Below are 16,141 nucleotides of genomic sequence, written 5' to 3'. Positions count from 1 at the left end.
GTGGACATTGGGGACGAGTGAGGCGCTGTTGTTGTTTAGCATTGTAGTGACTGTGTTTGGAGTCCTCTTTGCGCTCACTTCCGGTGAGTGGAATGCACAGCACTTCCAGCTTCCGGTCCGTGGAACGCACGCTGCGGCGGAGAGCGGCTGGGCAACACGGAGCTGTGATGTACAGCTGAATCCAGTGACTGTTCCACATAAAGTGTGGTGGTCCTGCAGCCTAATAGTGATTGTTATTAGTGTTTGAGTTGATTATAGCTATAGACATCAGTATTGCACTGCACCAATTAGTGTCACATACACTTCCTGTCTCCTCCCTATATAAGGCTTGTTATGAGAGGGATGCACACACAGCTCCAGGGTGTGGAAACTGCAGTTGACTACTTGTTGGTGAGTTAATGTTTGAGAGATTACTATATTGGTCAATTATACTATTGTTTAACTTGAAGTTTAAGGATTCAGTGATTTTTTATTCTATATTTCATATGTCTTAGGATGGTCTGTAGACCGGCTGAATGACCTGGAGATTATTATAATCTGGTCACCTACATATAGTGAGTATTCCACCTGATTTGGTGGATCCCTGATGGGACTGATTAGTGAGACGCTTGGTATATGAATTTATTTGTCTCATAGGACTTGTGGAATGATGTGTTTTCCCACTTTATGTACATTTTTTTGCTCTGGAGCTACTGGAATTTCATTAGTGAGTATGACACTGTCTGGCTGGGGGACCACGGTGTTCTGCTTTCCTACTTCTTGGATGCTATTTCTTCCACTAATTTTCCTTTGGTGCAGCAATACATGATTTATTACATCACATAATTAATTAATTTTATGACATACCTATGGTGGTGGTGTTAAATGTTTGGGCCTGTGAGACTGATTTTATGTTCTATGTTTTCATTTCTTTGACAGTTGCTTGTTTGCTGAATTGAATTTAATCTCATGAAAATTAATGAGGCTTGTCTTGAAAAAGATTCTTGCTGCAGAATCGAAACGTCGACCTATTAAAGCCATTTAAGAAGCGTTGGAATACTGACTGGACTTTTGTATTTGTGAAGAGTGCCCCCCAGGCTATTGGAACTCTGTATATTATTGTGGACCTGCCAAATCAAGGTGGAATCCACTGGGAGCACCCCTGCAGTTGAGCTTATGCAGATGCAAGTGCAGGACTACCTCAGATATAGGGGTATATGCAATTGCGGTCGAATTCGCGGCAATTTTCGCCGTTTTTTAATTCGACCAAATTCGCCAGGTGAATTCCGGAAGGTGGCTTCCGGAATTCACCATATTCAATGAAAAACGGATTCGCCAGAATCGCGGGCGAAAATCGGCCGATTTGGCGGATTTTACCGCGATTTTAAAAAACGGGAAAAAACGGGAAAAACCCGGAAAAAAAAATGGCGTGGGGTCCCCCCTCCAAAGCATAACCAGCCTCGGGCTCATCGAGCTGGTCCTGGTTCTAAAAATCCGGGGAAAAATTGGCCAGGGATCCCCCGTATTTTTAAAACCAGCACCGGGCTCTGCGCCTGATGCTGGTGCCAAAAATACGGGGGACAAAAAGAGTAGGGGTCCCCCGTATTTTTAACACCAGCATCGGGCTCCACTAGCTGGACAGATAATGCCACAGCCGGGGGTCACTTTTATGCCGTGCCCTGCGGCCGTGGCATCAAATATCCAACTAGTCACCCCTGGCCGGGGTACCCTGGGGGAGTGGGGACCCCTTCAATCAAGGGGTCCCCCCCCCAGCCACCCAAGGGCCAGGGGTGAAGCCCGAGGCTGTCCGCCCCCATCCAATGGGCTGCGGATGGGAGGGCTGATAGCCTTTTGTGATAATAAAAAGATATTGTTTTTTCCAGTAGTACTACAAGTCCCAGCAAGCCTCCCCCGCAAGCTGGTACTTGGAGAACCACAAGTACCAGCATGCGGGAGTAAAACGGGCCCGCTGGTACCTGTAGTACTACTGGGAAAAAAATACCCAAATAAAAACAGGACACAGACACCTTGACAGTAAAACTTTATTACACACTACCGACACACACATACTTACCTATGTTGACACGCCGACTGCCACGGTCTCCGACGATCCGAGGTACCTGTAAAAAAATTATACTCACCTTCCAGCGTCCAGAGGTACATCCAGGTCCAGAGAGATAATCCACGTACTTGGCAAAAAAAAAAAACGAACACCGATCCAGCGGACTAATGAAAGGGGTCCAATGCTTTCACATTAGACCCCTTTCCCCGAATGCCGGGACATCACGTGACTCCTGTCACTGATGTCCCTTCAGCCAATCAGGAAGCGCTACTGCCGTGGCGCTCACCTGATTGGCTGAGCGCTGTCTGTACTGTGACAGCGCCTCGCAAAGCCGCTCCATTACTTTCAATGGTGGGAACTTTGCGGGTAGCGGTGGGGTCACCCGCCGGTCAGCCGCTGACCGGCGGGTGACCTTACCGCTAGCCGCTAAGTTCCCACCATTGAATATAATGGAGGGAGCTGTGCGATGCGCTGTCACAGTACAGACAGCGCTCAGCCAATCAGGTGAGCGCAACGAAGTTGCGCTTCCTGATTGGCTTAGAGACCTGTCTGTGACAGCTGTCACTGACAGGTCTCATTCGTGGAAAGGTGTCCCATGTGTCAGCATGGGACCCCTTTCAGTCCGGTGGTCGGGTATTTGCGGTTTGTTTTGTTGCCAAGTACGTGGATGTATCTCTGGACCATGGCTGAGGTGAGTATATTGAACTTTTCTTTTCAGGTATCCGTGGATTCTACATGGAGAAGAGGACCGATGTCGGCGTGTGAACATAGGTAAGTATGTGTGTGTCGACGTATGAAATAAAGTTTTACTGTCGACGGTGTGTGTGTCCTGTTTTTATTTGGGTATTTTTTCCCCAGTAGTACTACAGGTACCAGCGGGCCCGTTTTTCTCCCGCATGCTGGTACTTGTGGTTCTCCAAGTACCAGCTTGCGGGGGAGGCTTGCTGGGACTTGTAGTACTACTGGAAAAAACAATATCTTTTTATTATCACAAAAGGCTATCAGCCCCCCCATCCGCAGCCCATTGGATGGGGGGGGACAGCCTCGGGCTTCACCCCTGGCCCTTGGGTGGCTGGGGGGGGGACCCCTTGATTGAAGGGGTCCCCACTCCCCCAGGGTACCCCGGCCAGGGGTGACTAGTTGGATATTTAATGCCACGGCCGCAGGGCACGGCATAAAAGTGACCCCCGGCTGTGGCATTATCTGTCCAGCTAGTGGAGCCCGATGCTGGTGTTAAAAATACGGGGGACCCCTACTCTTTTTGTCCCCCGTATTTTTGGCACCAGCACCAGGCGCAGAGCCCGGTGCTGGTTTTAAAAATACGGGGGATCCCCTGTCAATTTTTCCCCCGCATTTTTAGAACCAGGACCAGCTCAATGAGCCCGAGGCTGGTTATGCTTTGGAGGGGGGACCCCACGCCATTTTTTTTTTAGATTTTACCGTTCCAGCATTAAAAAAAAAAAAAAAAAAATATTTTAAAAAATATATAAATAATATTTGTGCCTCCCAAAAAAAAAAAAAAAAGTACCTAATCCCTTCTAATATAAATAGATCTGCTATTCCCAAAAAAAAAAACACCAAAAAAAACATGTTTAAAATTTTTTTATTTGTTTTCACCCTCCAAAGTGTGGCGGATTGAAAATGACGAATTTGCTGTCTAAAAGCCCTGCTGTCGAATTTCCAAACTTGAATTGAATATGCTTTGGTCGAATTGCAGCACTTGTATCATTGCAGAGAAGTCGAATTTGCAAAAATTCGAATTTCAAAAAGTCGAATTTTGAAAGTCCGTTTTTTGGTCGGAAAGCACTGAATTGCATAGGCGATTTTTTTTTTTGGTCGAAAATGACCCGAAATTCGACAATTTCGGGAATTCGACCGCAATTGCATATACCCCATAGTATATTAGTGGAGATTGTCAAGGCACCTAAAGGTATCTTTTCATTTCCAGTCTTCATTCAATAAAAACTTTTTCCTGATTTTACTATTTGCCGGATATAAGTTTTTTTTTTTTTTAATAAAGACTGGAAAAGAAAAGATACCTTTACGTGCCTTGAAAATCTCCACTAACACTGTGAGTTCGGTACGCATATTACCCTTTTCTTTCATCTAAGAATATTTAAAGATACCATGATGTGCATTACTTTTTTTATTTTAAAGTGAGTTTTGGTACGTCTATATACCTTCCGTAAGAACGCATACTAATGACTTATAAGTACGTGTCTCAATAGTTGTTATACTATTGTGTCAAGTGTATAAAATCTGTACTACACATTGGATATTTTGCTTTCTTTCTGGGATCCATCTGGAGTAAAACTACATCTAGTTTGGCTGCGTAAGCATCATAGGATCCCTTCAGATAAAGATACATTGATGAGCTTCAACTCACCTGTAACACTGTGAGTGGGGTACGCCTTCTTCTCTTCACTTAACGATACTTTTATATGATTACTCCACATCATTAGTCAGTGAGTGGGGTACGCTCTTCACCGTTACAAGTCCACTAAATTCAGGCACTTAATAATATTATAGGGCATGGTGCATTCATCTAGTGGAGATGCTACATGCTGTCTAAAATCACCTTTTCACATTCATGTTAAATAGTGCTATCACGGTGTTCATATTCATGTACACATTTGTTAAAATTGTATTACACTATTGTGTGTTTTTTTATGTTTTTTATGTACTGAATTCTTTGCACAAGCACCAAGCGTCAAGCAGACTGAAGGCTGGACACAGGAAAAACTTTAAGATAGGAACGTCTCATATACATTGTTCTTGTTATATCAGCGCCCTAGGTGGTACACCTCCTAAATTGTTGTACTTTGTTGGTTGTTTTGTAGATGTGTGGTGAAATCTGAGGGGGGTATATAACCTAAGGCAGGCTATTCTAGCGCCAGTCTTTCAGCTCTTCAATATGTGTATATATGTACTGTATGTATGTATGTGTATGTATATATATATATATATATATATACAGTACATCCAGTACATTCCCTCAAAATTCTACACACAATACCCCATGATGACAACGTGGAAAACGTTTTGAGATTTTTGAAAATTTATCAAAAATAAAAAACTAAGAAATCACATGTACATAAATATTCACAGCCTTTGCTCAATATTTTGTTGATGCAACTTTGGCAGCAATTACAGCCTCAAGTCTTTTTGAATATGATGCCACGAGCTTGGCACACATATCTTTGGGCAGTTTCACCCATTCCTCTGTGCAGCACTTCTCAAGCTCCATCAGGTTGGATGGGAAGCGTTGGTGCACAGCCATTTTCAGATCTCTCCAGAGATGTTCAATTAGATTCAAGTCTGGGCTCTGGCTGGGCCAATCAAGGACATTAACAGAGTTGTCCTGAAGCCACTCCTTTGATATCTTGGCTGTGTGCTTAGGGTCGTTGTCCTGCTGAAAGATGAACCGTCGCCCCAGTCTGGAGCAGGTTTTCATCCAGGATGTCTCTGTACATTGTTGCATTCATCTTTCCCTCTATTCTGATTAGTCTCCCAGTTCCTGCCGCTGAAAAACATCCCCACAGCATGATGCTGCCACCACCATGCTTCACTGTAGGGATGGTATTGGCCTGGTGATGAGCGGTTCCTGGTTTCCTCCTAACATGACGCCTGGCATTCACGCCAAAGAGTTCAAGCTTTGTCTCTTCAGACCAGAGAATTTTGTTTCTCATGGTCTGAGAGTCCTTCAGGTGCATTTTGGCAAACTCCAGATGGGCTGCCATGTGCTTTTTACTAAGGAGTGGCTTCCATCTGGCCACTCTACCATACAGGCCTGATTGGTGGATTGCTGCAGAGATGATTGTCCTACTGAAAGGTTCTCCTCTCTCCACAGAGGAATGCTGTAGCTCTGACAGAGTGACCACCTGGTTCTTGGTCACCTCCCTGACTAGGGCTCTTCTCCATTTGCCCCCAAAATCCTGCACCTACAAATATCAGGGAGCTGTGGAAAGCTTTCCAGATGGCATGGCTAAACCTTTCTCTAGAGGTCTTCGTTCACTTGTGGAATTGATGCCACATCGAGTTGCTGCGCTGTGCCTGGCTAGAGGAGTCCTACACAATACTAGGCACCTAACCCATGACTTTTGGCACTTCAGTGGTTCTCTCCAATGCTTTTATAATTCATTTGATAAAACTGATACAAGTAATGTCAATCAATAAAGGAGCTGTGAATAAGAAATAGGAACTAAAGAATCCCAGTTACTGTGAATAGAGTCCGGACTTATGTACAGGATTCATTTTCCAGAACTGTTCCAATCCCCTTGGGGTCCTTTCTACAAAGGTCACTTAAAATAAAAACAGACATTGTTGAATCGGGTTGGGTATGTGTGACCGTCGGTCACAATACCGGTGGCAGGATCCCGGCATTTAGATGCCCGGGGAAGAAGGGGGGGCGGGGGGGGGGGGAGGTGAGCACAACGAAGCCCCTTGCAGGTTCGGTGGTGAGCACAGGGTGTCATGGACACCCATGAGTCTGAATAGTCCCTGTTAGTCGGCATGTCGACTGTCAGAATAGTGAGGAGGTGGGATGTAGGTGCCGATATTTGTCTCCTGACCGCCAGTCACATAACTACATCCCGTTGAATCAATGCAATCCAATCAAGATGAGTAGGGAAGCAGGTAATGAAGCCAAAGGACTTCAACTTGTAAGGTTTTAGTATTATTATGAACCTGAAACCAGCAACAAAAGGATTGCTGCAAACTTACCAGGTATTAATTTCCTACAACAGCCATGGCTAACAACCAGTGTGTTGGAGATCAATTAGCAGCACTTCCAGCAAACAATACAATATAAGATGAATAATCAGAGTTCAGCCAGCTTGGAAAGACACAATGGAAACACCTCTGACTAGTTTTGCCTCTGCACTGGAGGCTTTCTGAAGGAGACACTATTGCTGCAGTTGTGACGAATATCCCTTCTTGGCTCACCAGGCCCCATGCGACTTGGCTTGTGCCAAGAGTCTTTTTGCTCGAATGTGCATTTTGATAGCAATGCAATGTGAGAAAACTGCTGCACGATACTGCATTGTTTAATTTGACTGAGTCTGAATCTGTAAACGAAGTGGTATGATGCAGTGGCACCAGCTTTTTTTCACATAAAGTTCCAATAGGCTTCGTATACAGATTCAGACTCAGTCGCACACAGATACTGTATACAGGTGTTGCATATAAAATTAAGCAGTGTTGTGAAGGAGTCTTGTCATATCACATTGTGATTAAGATACACATTTGAGAGAAAAAAGACTACACCACTCGACATAGCTCACTCCCTCCGTAAGGTATATTGAGGATAAGTGTATGTGGACTCTTCTGTATGCACATACTCTATAAACTTGGCCTCTTCACTATCAGTATGTGCAGTCAACTGACAGTGGTGCTGAGCAGTAATAGGAGTTGTCCATTACTATATTTCTCTCTCTGGAGGTCCGGTCAGTGTAACTGCTATGTGTAGTAATCCTGTCTCAGTATTGCATATTTTATTGTGATATTTATTTATTTTCTTCTCACTGGGAGGTCTAATGGTAAATGAGTCCAAATCTACCACTGTTGGTCAAGAAACTCACATGAATTTGAATTACTGTACCTGCCCAGCTATCATATTTTCAGAATGTTTGTAGAAAATATGGATGATGTTTACGCCAATAATCAAATAAGTAAATGTACTTGGTAAAATGTATTTTATATTGTTCTTTTTAAAGCAAATATACCTAATTCAGCATCACTTGCTGGGCATATTTCTCAACCACCCTGATGTAGATACAGTATGATAGTACTATTTGAGGGCTCTGTTTCCGCTGTTACGTTTGCAAATGCATTGTCTCTATTGCCCAGAACTTGGGAGGTAAGACCCATAGCCCTGCAATGGTAAATGGACATTCCAGTGCATATGGCACACACTTTTGATGTCATGGCATGCCGCCGGTCCTGATCCAAGCTGATAATATGATGGTAGGTATATCTGGGTAAAGATATAAATGGCTTAAATAAATTGCATAATAGTCTACTATATGCTCCAAGTTACTGCCACGCATGTACTAATATGTAAGCCAGATCTGAACTCTGCAGTTAAAGCTTTTCACTCATCATAAAAAATAACTTCCTATTTATGATCGTCTAATATGCCCATACAGATTGTATCCGCTTTCTTCCAAACCTATCCAAAAAGTGGAAAGAAACATTTGCAGTATCGTTTTAAGTACTTAGTTACACCAATTTATTGTGTAATTATAAAAGCTTTTAGAATAAGATACTGCAATCTACTCAGCTTTTTATTGGAGGATTTGTCCCTTTTATATATGAGTGTAAAGTAAGGAAATATTGTCAACAAACTTGCAGAGAGTTATTAGAGCATGTAGGCTAAATACTTGCTGTTTTATTTTTGTTTGTTTTTTTCTTAATGCAGGTTAGTAGGGAACTATACTGGCTGCAGTTTGAATTTGATATGTGGCAAAAAAATACTTTGTAATGATTGGATTTGTCTGAAGCCCTTCTAAAACAACTGGAATATGATCATTGTATTACTGTATACTTGGCATGTATTTGAATTCAATTAAACAGGGCACACAGTTAGGTAAGAATCAGTAGCTAGCTGTCTCCTTGAGCTACATTCTTTTGTTTTATCGAGTTAGATAATGAGTAGTGGATATCACTATTTCTTAATGGATATCAGTATTTCTTAATTGATTATTATTTCTGGGTCTTATTAATTAAGGAATGCAAATGCAAAGCTGCTTGCAATAGCTCTGCATTTGCAGTCCTTAGTAATGCAAATGCAGGAGGTGGTGCATACCACCTACAGTACTCCCTACATTTATGATGTGATTGCATCTCAGATTAACATCACGAACCCAGATTTGCCGTCACAGGGCGTCTTGCGAGGCCAAGAAACTGCGTCTCACGATGCAGTCTTTGGCATTGCCACTCCCGAAAACGGGGACGACACGCCTCGGTCGTTCCCCGCTAAAGCCTCTGCCTGCCAATCAGGCAGAGGCGTTCACATTACTGCGCCGTGATCGCAGGAGTCGTTGTGCATATGTGCAGAACGGGTCCTGTGGGTGCGCAGGAGCCTAACATCTGGGAATTGCCAGAAAAAAGGACCAAAGAAGAGAATTGGAAAGTAGACTCTTGTGTGGGAGCACTCTAATTCAGAGGGATTCGTATATTGTATTTAATACAGATAAAATCATACCTTTATTAAGTTTTAGTTAAAACTAGAATGTTGGAGTCACTTGTGTGTGGATCAATAACTTTGCGAAAATATAATAACAATTTATAAAATTAGTGGTATGAATACCACAATATAAGAGCCGGAAATTGATATCTTAGGCCAATTAAATATGTTATCACATAGTGTTCCTCATTTGTTTAAATGACCATCATTTGTTCTGCAGATGTCCAATTAGGAAATTTCTGTCACAGTAAATTAAATCATAGGTCATATGAGTCCGTGTACCAAATGATGTTATTGCGAGTGATGCACAATTAGGCAGCAAAGTTTATTGCAGTACCAGGGTATTTCTAGGTGGTCTCCCATCCGAGTACTAACTCGGCCCTCCACTGCTTGGCTTCCAAGATCAGAGGAGATTGGGCATCTCCAGTGGGGAATGTCCGCAAATATTAGGCTTGCTTGTCTTATCACTAAAGTTGTATATATGGCAACCACTGGATATCCACAATAATGCGGGTTTGAAAACACATGTAACATCAGTACCATAAGTATGAGAAACTGTATAATTCTCTATTGAGTGTACAGATAACACATTGACCATAGACAAACAATACTGGTAAGATGGAGGTCTATTACGTGGAAAAGCTCATAAGTACCACATGCCATCCAAAACAAGGTATTCCTTGTACCCAACACTGAACAATTAAATCACCAGTATGGCCATTAAGATCCTTAGATATTGTATAGCTATGTGCCTAGTAAGATTACTCAGCACATATATTCCTGCAAGTATAGCGGGAATCAAAAATTGATGTATATAAAGGGGCGGCAAATATGGTGGTACCTTCACTGTAAAAATGCTTTGTGCTTATGTGCAGTCTAAGCAATTGTAGCAAGGTATATCCACATATGCCGTGATGCCCCTTGTTCTCACTAGAGTACCTTGCTCACAACACTTGTAGATATACCCTAGAGCTAGCCATGCCTTATCTGTATGAAAAGAACCTTTTTCTGTGCCCACTGGCAAATACACTGTAAGAAAAAAATGAGCCAAATGGCAACATATGCTAGCTCTAATATATATTCACAATGCAAACATGTACAGTGATGTATAAAGGCTAATATTGTCAGAATTATAATGAAAGAACCAAATGGTTATATGACAGTATTTTTAGGCAATTTCCAGTATTTTCTGGAAAAACCTGTGTATAAACAGCCGCTGGGATATAGAAAATAAAAAAAATGCAACTCACTCTGCTCCTGAGAACAGAGTTTTAGAACCTACAGTATGGTATACAAAAACAGGTTGGTCAGGGCAGTGAGTCTACTAGGAAGGAGAAGGACATAGGGGGTTATTCAGGTTTGTTAGCAAACCAAAAAAGTAAGCAATTGGGCAAAACCATGTTGCACTGCAGGTGGGACAGATGTATTGTGCACAGAGAGTAAGATTTGGGTGGGGTGTGTTCAAACTGAAATCTAAATTGCAGTATAAAAATAAAGCAGCCAGTACCATGCACAGAAACAGTATAACCCACCCAAATCTAACTCTCTCTGCACGTTACATCTGCCTCACCTGCCGTGCAACATGGATTTATCCAATTGCTAACAAACCTGAATAACCCCATAGTTGTCAATAGCCTCAAGGTTACATTTGGTGGGGAAGTAAAGAGAAAAATGATTTTCAGAGAGAAAATAGGAATTGGTAAATTCAGAGAAATCACAATGATGTGTGGGACCTTCCTATTAGTGGAAGCACCTTGAAAATGTAGGATAACTTAAGCATATATGCGCAAATATATAATCGTAAGACTTTTGTCTTTATTAATGCTTGAGAGTATTGGAACCAGCTTTTTGAAATGATTGGGGGTCCTCATGTGATCACCCTTTCTTATGACTAAAAGTTGCATGTATAGACATAGATAACAGTGCCGTAACTAGACATTTTTGCGCTGTGTGCAAGAAACGGCAGTGGTGCCCCCCCTTTATGTAAAATAGGGGCGTGGCTTCATGGGGAAGAGGTATGGCCACAAAATAATACCAATTACGGTGCACAGTAGTCTCCATTATTCAAACTACACAGTAGTGCACAGTAGTCTCCATTATTACGGTGCACAGTAGTCTCCATTATTCAAACTACACCACACAGTAGTGTCACTACAGGTAGAGCCCCTTTTACACATGACAGCAGACAGCGTCCCCTTTTTTACACATTACGGCAGACAGCATCCCCTTTTTACACATTACGGTAGACAGCGTCCCTTTTTTACACATTACAACAGACAGTCCCCCTTTTTACACATTATGGCAGACAGCGTCTCCTTTTTACACATTACGCAGACAGCGTCCTCTTTTTACACATTACGACAGACAGTCCCCATTTTTACACATTACAGCAGACAGCGTCTCCTTTTTACACATTACAGCAGACATCGTCTCCTTTTTACACATTACGGCAGACAGCGTCCCCTTTTTACACATTACGGCAGCCAGTCCCCCTTTTTACACAATACGGCAGCCAGTCCCCCTTTTTACACAATACGGCAGCCACTCCCCCTTTTTACACAATATGGCAGCCAGTCCCCATTTTTACACAATACGGCAGACAGTCCCCCTTTTTACACATTGCGGCAGACAGTCCCCCTTTTTACACATTGCGGCAGACAGTCTCCCTTTTTACACATTACGGCAGACAGCGTCCCCTTTTTACACATTGTGGCAGACAGTCCCCCTTTTTACACATTACAGCAGACAGCGTCCCCTTTTTACACATTACGGCAGAGTCCACCTTTTGCACATTACGGCAGACAGTGTCCCCTTTTTACACATTATGACAGAGTCCCCTTTTTTACACATTACGGTAGACAGTACCCCTTTCTACACATTACGGCAGACAGCGTCTCCTTTTTACACATTACGTCAGGCAGCTTACCCTTTTCACACATTACGGCAGACAGTCCCCCTTTTTACACATTACAGCAGACAGCGTCCCCTTTTTACACATTACGGCAGAGTCCACCTTTTGCACATTACGGCAGACAGTGTCCCCTTTTTACACATTATGACAGAGTCCCCTTTTTTACACATTACGGTAGACAGTACCCCTTTCTACACATTACGGCAGACAGCGTCTCCTTTTTACACATTACGTCAGACAGCTTACCCTTTTCACACATTACGGCAGACAGTGTCCCCTTTTTTACACATTATGGCAGCCAGTCCCCATTTTTACACATTATGGCAGCCAGTCCCCCTTTTTACACATTACGGCAGGCAGTCCCCCTTTTTATACATTACGGCAGCCAGTCCCCCTTGTTACACATTACGGCAGGCAGTCCCCCTTGTTACACATTACGGCAGGCAGTCCCCTTTGTTACACATTACGGCAGACAGTCCCCCTTGTTACACATTATGGCAGACAGTCCCCCTTTTTACACATTACGACAGACAGAATAGATAGATAGGCAGACAGACAGTCAGAATAGATGATACTTACTGTCTCCCTGCTGGCTCAGGCAGTCAGACTCCTCGGTGCAGCAGCTGCTGGCAGATCCCAGGCAGGGGAGGAGGGATGGGGACTCAGGAGCCGCAGCAGCGCACTGTAATTGGTGGTGGCGCCGCTGCAGCTGTCCCTCCTTCCAAATTGGCTGGCCACCGCCGCTGTGAATGATGGGATGAGGGGAGCGCATCCCAGCATTTACAGCGGCGGCGGCGGCCAGCCTATGTGGAAGGAGAGGGACAGCTGCAGCGCCACCAATTACAGTGCACTGCTGCGGCTCCCTCCTCCTCCTCCCCTGCCTCCGGCGCTGCTGCTCCTTTCGTCTCAGGCGGCTTGTAATGAGTCAGGCACACACGTAGTTACGACTCTGATGGATAGTGACCTATTTTGGTATAGTAAGGTATGTTTCAATCATCTAATTCCCTGCTCATTGGAAAAGAATCTATATAATAATTTCATGAGTCTGTCCTGTCTCTTGAATGTGCAGTCCATCGAACTAGGACACATGCCTCAATGGCTTCCACAGTGAGGGAGACGGAAGAGATCTAAGGGAGGAGTGAGTATGAAAGGAGGGGGTGGGACGAAACAGGGGTTGAGCTTGCAGGGTGGAGCTGGGTTTGGCGGACAGACCGGAGCCAGCAGGGGGTAGTGGATGGGGTGGAGCGGAGCACTAGTGTCTTTACTAGTGTTTACCATAATAAACACAGGCTATCAAGCTACTTTTGAAATGTTATTCGTTTAGTTACATTTTTATTCTTACTTTCAGACTTTTTACCTGGCCACTAAGGAAATGTCGTAGGGCATCAATCACATCATCACGGGAAAGACACCGCTGTACAGTGCCATAAATCCATTCTTTGGAAGTGAGTACAAGGCAGATCTGCTGCCTTTTGGGAAATCATGATTGCTCCCTCAATGTATTGGAGTCAGAGCCGTAACTAGACTTTTTGTGCCCTGTGGGGGTCATTCCGAGTTGATCGCTCGCTATCTACTTTTAGCAGCCATGCAAACGCATAGTCACCGCCCACGGGGGAGTGTATTTTCGCTTTGCAAGTGTGCAAACGCATGTGCAGCCGAGCGGGACGAAAAAGTTTTTTGAAGTTTCTGAGTAGCTGTGGACTTACTCAGCCCTTGCGATCACTTCAGTCTTTTTGGTCCTGGAATTGACGTCAGACACCCGCCCTGCAAACGCTTGGATATGCCTGCGTTTTTCCAAACACTCCCTGAAAATGGTCAGTTGCCACCCAGAAACGCCCTCTTCCTGTCAATCTCCTTGCGATCGGCTGTGCGAATGGATTTTTCGTTAAATTCATCTTCCAGCAACGATCCGCTTTGTACCCGTACGGCACGCCTGCGCATTGCGGTGCATACGCATGCGCAGTAGTAACCTGTTCGCTGCGCTGCGAAAAACGGCAGCGAGCAATCAACTCGGAATGATTCACAGTGCCAGAAAGTGAATCTGTGCCCCCCCCCCTCCACCCATTTTTCCAAAAGGGGAGTAAGGCACATAATCTCGTGGGGATGGGGCATGACAAAATCGATCCCAGAGAAAGCCCATGCTATGCTGCCACGTCTCACATTTTATATATTATACACACATTTAGAGAACACTGCAAGAAAATGGATTTGGATACAAATCCTCTTTATACCACATTCATGCACTTAACTTGAGAGCTCATTGTTATTCAGTTACAATACCCTTTATTAAATAACACATTTCAATATACTGCCATACCCATGATTTTAACTTGTTACTTTCCAATCACCCTACTCATTGAGCTATTTGCTCCTGCACAAAAACTATTCAATTTCTAACTCTATGAAGCTACTTGTTCTTTGTAAAATAAAATAATCTACATTGCAATTAATCAGATCTATATAGTGTGCAGCCACATATCCAATCCCATGCAGCCACACAGTACATTGATCTGCTCAGCTGCAATGCTGATCATTTTTTCACAAAGTACAAGGTAAGCTTCAAATAGAATTATTTAGCTTAGAATTCTCTAGCTTTCTATGCAAGGGCAGATAACTAAATGAATAGAGTGTCTGACTGCAATGCCACAGGCAGTGGGTTAAAATCCAGAGTAGGTCAGCATCTTGAAATGTAATAAAGTACAGTGTCATAACAAAGAGCTCTCGAGTTAAGTTCATGAATTTTGTATTGGTTTTAATGATGGAAGGGGTGGGGGAAGGAGACAGGGACGGTCAGGAGATTCTGGGCTTCAAAAAGGGGGGAAGCTACAAGTGAATGTAATTAAAATTTAAAACAGATAAATGACAAGTGTCGCCAACAGCGCTCCCTATCCTGCAGCGCTATGTGCGGTGGCATACTCGGCACCACCCTAGTTACGGCCATGATTGGGGTTTCCCAGGTATTTATGCTGAATGAGCAAGAAAGTTGTTACACTCCTATCTAAGGGACTTTTTAATTACGGTAATTGTGTATTGCTATATATATGTCTTCATTGTTTTACTATAATATGATTCACAATGGAATACTGTGTATTTAATATCATGAAGGGAAAAATAAAGTTTCCTGGAGAAATGGGAAGAAATAATGACTGAGAGGCAATGACAAGGTAAAGTTCAAAGTATCCATCAAAAATCTAAAAAAAAGGTAATTCTTGTATAAAGATAGAATAATGCTAAGAACTATGTAGAGATCATACTACAAGAGAACATTGTTTCCAATTAAGTAAATCCAATGCAGAAAGGGCATTTCACAATGCACCTTTGTTCTAATCCCCAATGTATGTTTCTGATGGTAATAAAGTTACTATAAAGATTGTGTAGTTCACTGCAAAATCAGTTTTCTCTTATAGGCCCTACACACTGGCCGATTTTCTGAAAGATATGAACGATCTCGTTCATAAATGAACGAGAACTCGTTCATATCTTTCAGTGTGGAGACAGTGCGTCCCCGCGCTCGTTCATCGCTGGTCTCCCGTCGGCTGTGCATGCAGGCCAATATGGACGATCTCGTCCATATTTGCCTGCACTTCAATGCAGCCGCGTGACGGGGGGAGTGAAGAAACTTCACTCCCCCCGTCACTGCCCCCCCGCCGCCGGGTCGCTCGTCGGCCGTTTCGGCCGTCGGGCACCTCGGCGGCGCATCGTCAAATGTGTAGGGCCCCTTAGTAAGGACACGCTTGTATATATGGTGTTTGTTTGCTTGCTGATTTCTTTTCTTGACACTTTGAATACATTCTGCTTTGTTTTCATATTAATTACTCTATCGGGTTCACTTAGCGCACAGGTTCCCAAACTCCGAGATTACCGTCTGAGTTTTAAGGATATCCATGCTTGAGCACAGGTGACTTAGTACCTCAGTCAATTTGATTCTGGACTCGAACATGGATATCCTGAAAAGTAAACCTGGACTGTAATAGCGGAGTTTTAACCTCTGACTAAGGGCATG

The 16,141-nt window shown here is 43.5% G+C and overlaps 1 protein-coding gene and 1 pseudogene across 7 annotated transcripts in view; one reads left to right on the top strand and one right to left on the bottom strand.

The window, feature by feature from the left end:
- The window catches only part of PCGF5 (polycomb group ring finger 5), a 351,904-nt gene that overhangs the window by 93,476 nt on the left and 242,287 nt on the right, over nucleotides 1–16,141 (top strand). For 3 of the 7 annotated variants that reach the window (XM_063961672.1, XM_063961663.1, XM_063961664.1), the window contains exons 2-3: nucleotides 13,487–13,583; nucleotides 15,244–15,302. The exons of 2 other annotated variants lie outside the window; for them this stretch is intronic. The gene's annotated coding sequence lies outside the window, so the exon portion shown is untranslated. The remainder of the gene's footprint in view (nucleotides 1–13,486; nucleotides 13,584–15,243; nucleotides 15,303–16,141) is intronic. 2 more of the 7 variants (XM_063961667.1, XM_063961665.1) reach the window with 1 other exon arrangement.
- On the bottom strand, nucleotides 9,553–9,672 carry LOC134898462 (5S ribosomal RNA; annotated as a pseudogene).

The sequence above is a fragment of the Pseudophryne corroboree genome, chromosome 3 (genome assembly GCF_028390025.1).
Source record: "Pseudophryne corroboree isolate aPseCor3 chromosome 3, aPseCor3.hap2, whole genome shotgun sequence".
NCBI lineage: Eukaryota > Metazoa > Chordata > Amphibia > Anura > Myobatrachidae > Pseudophryne > Pseudophryne corroboree.
This window is presented reverse-complemented; position numbering and strand designations above follow the sequence as displayed.